Consider the following 9,841-nt stretch of genomic DNA (forward strand, 5'->3'; position numbering starts at 1 on the left):
AGCAAAAAGCTTATGATGCTCAAATATTTTGCATGAGTATAGAAGCAAGCAAAAACGTCTTGTTGCTTAGGACATAGCAATTCTGCCCACTGAACTACTAGTGTTACCTTACTTAGATTCAGAGACAAGCTGGAGAACAGTATCTTGAGGACTGAAGGAACTATTTTCAAAAAGACTTTTAAAATTAATGAGCACACATACTGCTACGGTGTATAACATTGCTGTTCCTGAAGCTCAGGGATAGTGCTACTAATACTGTGGAAAGTAGAAACATGTATTGCCACTCATTTTCAAGAAGAGCCTGCAAAAAATCACTAGAAAGCCCTCAAGAACATGAAAATGTGCCATTTTTTGAAGTGTATAATATGTAGAAAGTGGGAAATGCTATGAATATTATAAAAATAAATAAATATTTGAGTTCTAGCTTCCCTCTACATATGACTGAGCAGTTGATACGATGAGTAGGGAATTTGGAGCACACCATATAAAAGTATTAGAGAAGGAAAGCAGAGGCACTCTGCATTGACTGAGAAGGCAAGGCACAACTTAAACACAGTTACGTTTGAAAAGAATGGGGAGATGACACACTGCTAAGCAGACCAGTAATTTCTCTTGGGCAACAGCACAAGAGGGTAAAAAATGATGCTGCGATGCCATCGAGAGCAGGTGTTCTCAGCCTGAAATGAAATGAACTCACCAAGCAGCACATTGTTCCAGCTTCATGTCACCTTGCTCAGAGGTTGCCAAGGACCAGGGAGGTTTGAACTGTGTAGTTACTCAGAGCTGCCTCACTGCTGACATTTGAATCATTCCAATTACATGAGCCAGGGCTATTATTTGCAGGATTTCTGATATGAAGTGATAATTTCTTGAGAAGTGATAATTTCTTGAGAAGTAATACCCAGATTTCTGTTAGAGAGGTCTCAAAAATTCCTTATGTCCAGAGGGTGTCCTAGTCTACAGCACCTGAAGCTATTGTGGACAGGTTCTAGTGTAAAGCCCCAGTAAATGAAGCTTTCTGACACAGAGGAAAAAAACAAAACACAAAAAAACCCAACCCACAACCAACAAATCAGTGCCACACAAACAAACGAACAGAAAAAACCCACATTTTCACTTTTTCCCTTTAAGACAGCTTTCTGTCCACGTGAATATGAGCAATCTTATTTCCAAAACAAAACAGAATTGTCTTGCATAAAACTTACCCAATTGACAGTCCGTACAAGCCTGATTCTGTCAGTCATTTAAATGAGATTACTCAAAAATGATGATACAATTAAAAACCTCCACTAGCTGGTCTCCAGGAGAGCCAAGACAAGGGAAAGTCATAACTTAGAGTTTTTTAGATATGAACTAACACTACTTACCACTACTTTTCCAGTAATCTACTGTGATGCTTCGTTTGTCATAATACAAGGTGAGAGGCATGTAAAGAAACCAACGAGATGGAGGGGTTACAGTAATTTCTTACATACATTTGAGACTTGGACTTGCCATTTATTCTTTCTTTGTTCATATTATTCATCCCACTGACTTTGATGATCTACATTTGTGAGTAATCCTTACTTAAATAAAGCACTACATCTGTAAGAAATGTACCTCATTTGATTTTCATCAAGACATTTGAAAGTCTAGTGTGCTTGACCACTGAAGGTGGACAAACACTAAGGAAAGGCATTTTTCTGTGATGTTGTGCTTTGAGGAATGATGCTGACAGCAAACATTGCTTGATGGATTTTTACAGCCACAATAGTAACTAAGAATTAGTAGAATGTGTATTAAAGTACTGAGCAGTTGGCTCTCCTATGACAGTAATTATCAGTGAGTCATTTGTGAAGCCACTATGCTTTTCAAAATAGTTGGAAATTTGTTCTATTGAAGTGAAAATCGAGTAGCAAACTTGAAGACATCAAGAGCTATAAAAAGTTTGTCACACAGCAATGATTAGCAGAGACAAGAAGAAGCCGCCTTTGTTCTGTGCAGGGGATGTCTATTCTACTGGTTTATGGCTATTGTAAGTTAAAACTGTGCAAGCACTGGGCAGACTAATTATAGCCTTGTAAGAGAATGAAGTATAAGTCTTAGTCTTAGTCCCTTGCTCTCAAGGACTGTAGAGAGTCTGGAAAACACCCTTAGCAGGGATCTCTGAAAAGTGTGCTCCTGGTTGTTCAACAGCTGTTGCATGGACATCATAATTCAAAGTCAGGTGGATGGCTTAATTCAGACTTTTGCTTCTGAAATTCTCTGCTGAGCTACTTGATAATCTTGGAAGACTGTAAATAGCATTGGCATCATTCATTTTCACCCTTAACATTCTCAGATGACTAGAGGTTTTCTTTCTATGCATGCAGAAGGGAGGTGCCCTTCTTGCAAAGTAATCCATCTGGGACCTAGAGATATGGGAAACTGGGGCTTCTTCTACACAAGTCTGGAAGAGGATTTCATCTAATAGCCATTTGGAAAAATCTCTACCAAACACTGCTGGTATAAACTCCTGTTGCACTGGTGGCTTCCTAGCTCTTGCATTACAGAGTTATAGAGCTGGCATCCAAGAGTATGGGTAGAAAGTCAGCCAATATGCAGAAAAAAATGTTATGAGAGCAGGCACAAAAAGCCAAAGTAAGCTTGCCTTTTTGTATTACATTTGTATAATGCCATTGAGACCTCCTCATAGAGCACCACATGTGAGAAACTAGTTATTAGCTAGCTTAAAAATAGTTATCTAAAAATAAGTATGATGGAGACTTACACAGTAATATATACATAGTTTTCGTCATTGTGTTTCATGCAAGAAACAGATGGCAAATGAAAAAAAAATAAAAATAAAAAGAGATGAACATATTAAGAGACTGTGTTGGGGAATATGTAGTCCACCGAAGCCAGTAAGGCTCAGCAGCCTATAAACAAAGCTATTTCAGAGGTATCTTATCTGTTAACACCTGTGCCCCTGTGCCCTTCCTTCAGATAGGAGATGGAAATCTAGTACATTAATCTGTTTCAACTATCATACTATTGTTCTTCATGCATAAGCACCAATCTCTCAACAATACTTAGTACACAGCTCTTATGTAAGAACAGGTAGACATGGATAAAATCTACTGTGAAATTAAACTGGAACTAGAGAAAAGAAAATCCTGATTTAGTGTTCCAGATAAGAATTATGAGTATCTTCTCTCCAGAAAATTTAATTCATTTATGTGTTCAGAGCTGCTGCTAGCACAAGTCATAGCAACAAAGGAAAACATTAAGCTTAACTGTAATCCTGCTTTTACACTGAGCTCTGTGAAATACAGGGCAAAGGCTTTAAATAATGCAGTAAGTCAAGTAATAGTTTGTAAAACTTGCAATGTTAGTGGAAAATTAAATTTACCTAGTTTTGCTAGCCATCCAGTACCTATGTTTGAGCAACTGGAGAAATTATTTGAATTAACTTTAAGAGGTGAGCTGTGTTAGGCCAAGAAGGAGTGAGGCAATAAACTGAGGGTTTGTATCTTTCCCTGGCATCTCATTATTATTGCCTGCACATGGCACACACTCTTGCAAGTCACCCAACCTTCCTTCTGAACAGGGCAGAATCTGTCCCTTATGTCTGCTAGTGATGACACATCCTATAGGAAAACTTTCTCAGGATTTGTTAAGTTAGTTTTTGAGGGGCCTTACCTCATAGTAAAAGATGAAAGAACAGGGCTGAGGGGCAAAATGTGGCATAACTCCACGATTTTGTGTTTGAAGTGTGAAACATAAGCTGTGAATTTCTTGCTGAGTAGTAAGAGAACAGTGGTCCATAATTAGGTCAAAGGGACCAGGCTTCCACTGCAGGTGATGAAGAGTACAGAAAGGTCTGGAAAGGAAATATTCTTTTAAATGTCCCCAGAAAAAAATCTGAGGAAAATAAGAGAACAGTGAGGCAAGACTTCCTAAGGGTGTTTAACAGTGAGTAAACCTGGAAAGATTAGCAGATTGTTCCTTTTTCTAGGCCGAATCCCAAATGATCTCCATGCAATTAGTGAAAATAAGTCCAGAATTTGTCTCCATAGTCTCTGTAAGTTCTCAGGACTAGGCCATGTTCTTAATTTAACTTCACATGTGTTTGGCTCAAAAAATGTTTGAAAAGGAAAATGAAAGAAAAATTCCTTGGTACAAGCAGTCTTCTCAGACATGAGCCTTTTTCCTCTTAAACTGAGTACATGTTTAGACAGCACAATACGTACCATCTTGAGCTCTATGAGCTCAGGAAGACGTTGGTGATAGAAAAGTCAGCTAAGTGCAGATACACTCCTGCTTAGAGTACCTAGGCTAAGCTCTGCTTTGGATAATTAACCATAAATGAGTGTTATGGTGTGGAAGAATAACCATGGACAATTCCTTCCAGATTGATCTATTACTTTCTGATAAAAAGCTGTTTTTGTTTTTTGTCAACAGTTTTTATGGAGATGAACTGGTGTCTGTCTCATTGGTCAGTACTGAGAATGCAGTAAGATGATCAAGAATATTTCTCATCCAAATACCCAGCTTCCCTTTTTTGTTTATTGTTCCTTAGATGCTGTTCTTAGAAGGAGCTCTGTTCAGTCACATAATAGAAATAAAATCTATTAGAAATCAAAGTTAAGAGAACTGTTCATCAAGACCATCTTCTCAGCCACAAATTCTCAGCCCTCACTCCTACCCCAGGGCAGGGATGAATCCTGCTTGCGAAATTTGTGAGCAGTTTTCATGCAGAAACCTTGGGATCAATCAGGCAGGTGATAGGGAGCTCAGCAGTTTAAGAGCTGACAGAAGCCCACTATTACCCACCAGCCTTTGCAGAGATCATTCATGTTCTCTTCTATTACATGGCAACAGGACATCCTTTAAAGAATAAAGGCAATGGTAAGAGGCCCTGAAGTTGCAATATGTATCATATTTCTTTTATGTTCATGAGTTGTTCTTGAGGAAAAATAGGCTGGTAAGGAAAATGCCACTGATATATGGAATGTTCTCAGGGTAGTCACAAACCTGTGCAGCACAGCACGTGCACAGGGAGTCTGTTGCTGGGAAGAACTTGGTCTATCATCCACATGCAATGCTACCACTGTGCAGTACACAGCAGCAAACTGGTGCTTGTACAAACCCACCATATGTCCAAAAAAACCCCCAAAAACCCAACACAACAGAAAAAAAGGAGCCTATGGCTCTGTCCTTCTCAGCTCAGAAGGAAGTTAAATGGAAGCTTGAATAGTAAAAAGTCAAAACACTTCTTTGCATATACACATATTTTGTTAGAAGTCTTCAGGTAATTAAGCCAAGTCAGCTCTTCTTTCCTTAGTAGGTATCAGATGTAGAACAGGATCCCACAAAAATATCCACAGAACTAACCAAGGCAAAAGGAAACAGGTATTTTGCTGTCCTTGTAGCCTTACTCCTGCTCACCATTTATTGCTCCCACTACAGAAGTCCCAGGCAAGCATCTTTCTTGTCCTTTTCAGGGCAGGCAGCCCTGGTCTTGACAGCTTTTAAGGCCATTAACCAGTCTAGTTTTGTCATGACAGCCTAGAAGCTCATGATACCCCAGTGCTGAGATTCTGTTCAACAGGCTGTCCTAGCACTGGGATGTCTGAAGGCAGCAGACTGCTGGGCAGACTGTTAAGGAGCTGGTTGGCAAGCTGGTGTGAAACCAGGCAGGCTTTTGACTGAAACCTGCCTAGCAGGCAAATTTGGAAACCTGACTGTTTTGCTAGAAGATCTGTTAAAACAGACACATTCCCACAATGTTCTGATTTTGATTAATCAGCCTTTCAGGGTGGGTATCATGTTCCTTTGGAATATTTCTGACCGTCTTCACTGACAATAAACTGCACAAGTCATTGCAACGATCTTTCAGTGCTTCCCACTCAAAATGCTCTTGCTGACAAGAGGCTGAGTGCTACTCTGCAGGAATGCTAAACTCCACCATACTATCATGAGTAAGGGCAGGGTATGACATGGACAAAAACTCCAAGCCTGTGCCATTTGACATTAGAGGAATATGCTGCAGGCAGATACAGAGAAAAAGCCCTTCCCATGCATTAAAGTACCTCACAAATATTTGTAATTATGAGTTGCATTGCTCAAGTTAGTTCATCACATACAAACCTGCTCTTGGTTTGCAATCTAATGTTAGGAATTGTGGGAACTAAAACTGCTGAATTAGGAAAAGAAGGATATGGACAACATTATGCAGAAATAGAAACTTCTATCATTCTCTGCTTTGCTTTCTCTGCTCTTGCTTCTCATTACTGTTACATGTGTTTGTCCACATACATTTTAAACCCCAATATTATATGGTTTTGTCCTTGTCTTTTGAGAACAACTGAAAAGTTGTTCTGACAAAATAAGCTTATTCTTAGGCCCTGTACTTCAAAGCAGGATTTGACACACAGGAAACCCAGAAAAGAATGAGCTTGTCACCCTTATTTTTCTTTTTGGTTTAACTGATTCATTTATTTTCTCTTAAGATGTTGCAAGGTATCTAATGATTTGCCTGCACTTTCTTGCATCAGTGACTCATGAGGTAGGCTAGGTCTAAGAGAGAAGCCAAACCACAAAGTTCACATATAGATTCTTGTTTTTCCAAGGTCTGAGGAAGTTCAAATTTGAGGTTTTGGGTTTGGACCATCTCAAGAATGCTCAAGGCTTCAGTTCCTAGCTAAGTAATTTGATACAGTTCTCTCTCCTTTCCCTCCCACTCTTACCACTTTGAATTTTATTTCACTGATTCTGTTAGCAATGCCTAGAAAATATGAATGCAAAAACTATCATTATTAAATTGTTTTTCTTCTGGGGAATGGAAGGGAAAAGGAATAGGGATCTTCCACTGGTGATAATAATATTTCCCACACTTGAAGTCATCTATGGCTAACTAGTTGTTGATATTATTATTTATCAATAGTATCTAAGTGCGTCGCAGGTAATACAAGTGGTAATGAATAGCCTATCTCTCAAAGGTAAAAAGATTCTAGGAAGGGAATTGGCAGGTCTCATTGATAGGCCTTTAAACTAGACTTGAAGGGGGAAGGGGCTGAAACCAGTCCCCCCCAGGCAGGAGTCTGGGGGTGATAAGCTGAAGCCAGGGGTGAAACCAGCAGCCCAGCTGAAGTGCATGTACACTAATACATGAAGTATGGGTAACAAACAAGAGGAGCTGGAAGCCTTGCTGCAGCAGGAAAGTTATGATGTAGTTGCCATCACAGAGATGTGGTGGGACAACTCACGTGACTGGAGCACTGCAATTGACGGCTACAGGCTCTTCAGGACAGACAGGCAAGGAAGAAGGGGTGGAGGGGTGGCCCTGTACATCAGGAAGGCACTTGATGCCATTGAGGTGGAGATCAGGGACAATTGGTTTGAGTGCTTGTGGGTGAAAATTAGAGGGAAGACCAGCAGGGCACACATCCTGGTTGGAGTCTGTTATAGACCACCCAACCAGGAAGAAGATGTTGATGAGTCATTCTATAGGCAGCTTAAGGCTGTCTCAAGATCACCTGACCTTGTTCTCATGGGCAACTTCAACCTGCCTGATATCTGCTGGGATCTCAACACAGCAGAGAGGAGACAGTCTAGGAGGTTCTTAGAGTGCATGGAGGACAGCTTCTTATCCCAGGTGCTGAGTGAGCCTACCAGGGGTAAGGCTCTGCTTGACCTCCTCTTCACCAACAGGGAAGGGCTGGTGGGTGATGTGGTGGTCAGAGGGTGTTTAGGGGCCAGTGACCATGAGATAATTGAATTTTCAGTATTCAGTTAATCTAAGAGGGGCAGCAAGAAGACCTCCACTCTGGAATTCTGGAGGGCAGACTTCAGGTTACTCAAGGAACTAACTCAGAAGGTTCCTTGGGCAACAGCACTTAGAAACAAAGGGGTCCAGGAGAGCTGGACCCACTTCAAGAAAGAACTGTTGAAGGTGCAGGAACAGGCTGTGCCAATGTGCTGGAAGATGAGCTGCCGGGGCAGACGGCCAGCCTGGATGGGTAATGAACTTCTAAAAGAACTAAGGGGAAAAAAGAGGGTGTATCATCTTTGGAAGAAAGGAGAGGCAACCCATAGAATGTTTAAGGATGTTGCTAGGTCATGTAGGAAGAAAATTAGGGAAGCAAAAGCACATTTAGAGCTTAGACTGGCCTCTGCTGTGAAGGACAACAAAAAATCCTGTAAGTATATTAATAGCAAGAGGAGGGAGGGGCAAGGACAACCTCCACTCCTTGGTGGACACGGAGGGGAATGGAGTAAGAAAAGATGAGGAAAAGGCAGAGGTTCTTTGCCTCAATTTTTAATAGCAGCTCTCTTCCTGACAGCTAGCCTGCAGAGCTGGCAGATGGAGCCAGGGAGCAGCATAGCTTCCCTCTGTTCCAGGAGGAGGTAATTAGACATCTCCTCAGCCACTTGGATCCCCACAAGTCCATGGGACCAGATGGGATCCATCCTAGGGTGCTGAGAGAGTTGGCAGATCAACTGGCCAAGCCAATCTTCATCATTTTCCAGCAATCCTGGCTCACTGGAGAAGTCCCAGAAGACTGGAAGCTGACCAATGTGATGCCCATTCACAAGAAGGGCCAGTTGGATGAGCCAGGGAATTATAAGCCTGTCAGCCTGACCTCAGTGCCAGGCAAGATTATGGAACAGGGAGACTCAGGGGTGACCTTATCACTCTCTACAACTACCTGAAGGGAGGCTGTAGACAGACGGATGATGGTCTCTTCTCCCAGGCAGCCAGTACCAGAACAAGAGGACACAGTCTCAGGCTGCGCCAGGGGATGTTTAGGTTGGATGTTAGGAAAAAGTTCTATACAGAGAGAGTGATTGCCCATTGGAATGGGCTGCCTGGGGAGGTGGTGGAGTCGTCATCATTGGAGGTTTTCAGGAGAAGACTTTGATGGGGTGCTTGGTGCCATGGGTTAGTTGTTTAGGTGGTGTTGGATTGGTTGATGGGTTGGACGCGATGACCTTGAAGGTCTCTTCCAACCTGGTTTATTCTATGTATTCTATGTCTTCTTGCCATCTCTCTTACTCAGGCCAGCATAATCAAATTCATCTAGCATTCAAGTTTGTTTGTTCCTTTGTTTGTTTTCCTATGGTTTCCATTCAACTTTTAATGCCAATTTAAGCATTTGGTTAACTTGTGGATCAGGCTTCAACTTTATGAAATACTGATTTTTGATGAAGGCCTAACTTTACTCTGGTTGTCTTTATTTTTGATGGTTTTCTGCAGCAAAGGGTTAGAATCCTAACGCCCCATAAAACATGCAAGTGCTGCTAGCTCTTCACCATTTTTATTTAATTTTTTGCATGTTACTATTTAATACTCTCTCCAGTACTTTCTATCAAAAATCACACATCTGCATGTATACTTTCAAAATATGTAATGACTTTTTTCAGTCATACTTATTTATTTCAAAGGCTGGTAGGGAAAAAAGCATTTTTCTGGTGAAATAAATCTTGTTTCTAGTACATAAGAAGGGAAACAGCAATATCTGGAAGTTAAAGAAGAAATAAGTGGAGCTGTGTGGTACTGACATCTTAAAAGCCACCTTGGATGCTAAAATCTAGCGACACTGATAACTCAAATAAAACAAGTTAACTTTAGGAAAGGGCTAATGACCATATTGTGTTTGCCATTTAACATTAATGGACAAGCACTAGCTTTTTTTTTTTTTTTGGTACAGGTAGTAAGATGTCTAGGGTGATGAGATAATTATAAAGATTGTAAAGATTAATGTCTCTAGTAACTGCACAATGTAGATTTACAGATTGTGATTCAAATAGAAACATAACCTCTTTGAAGTAAAAGATCACACTGTGGACTATTATGGTGCTGCTCACATCAGCAGAA

Source organism: Dryobates pubescens, chromosome Z (assembly GCF_014839835.1).
Source record: "Dryobates pubescens isolate bDryPub1 chromosome Z, bDryPub1.pri, whole genome shotgun sequence".
NCBI classification, from domain to species: domain Eukaryota; kingdom Metazoa; phylum Chordata; class Aves; order Piciformes; family Picidae; genus Dryobates; species Dryobates pubescens.